Here is a 208-nt window from a genome sequence, read left to right as displayed (position 1 = left end):
CCCGGCAAATGAGGGAATGCTGCTGGGGTGGGTGGGCTCTGAATGAGCGCCCGGCTGCTCTCTGGGGGCCATGGCGTGGGGGAAGACTCACAGGGGGGTCATTTTCAAAGCTCCTTTGCAGGCTCTTGCCTTTGGCATCAGCTGGCAGCACCTGCAAAAGGACAAGAAGGGATTGTTTGTGCTTCCTGACACAAGAGAGTAAAGCTTG

The sequence above is a fragment of the Buceros rhinoceros genome, unplaced genomic scaffold (genome assembly GCF_000710305.1).
Source record: "Buceros rhinoceros silvestris isolate BGI_N320 unplaced genomic scaffold, ASM71030v1 scaffold27874, whole genome shotgun sequence".
Classification (NCBI taxonomy): domain Eukaryota; kingdom Metazoa; phylum Chordata; class Aves; order Bucerotiformes; family Bucerotidae; genus Buceros; species Buceros rhinoceros.
The sequence above is the reverse complement of the archived record's forward strand: the minus strand, read 5'-3'. Positions refer to the sequence as shown.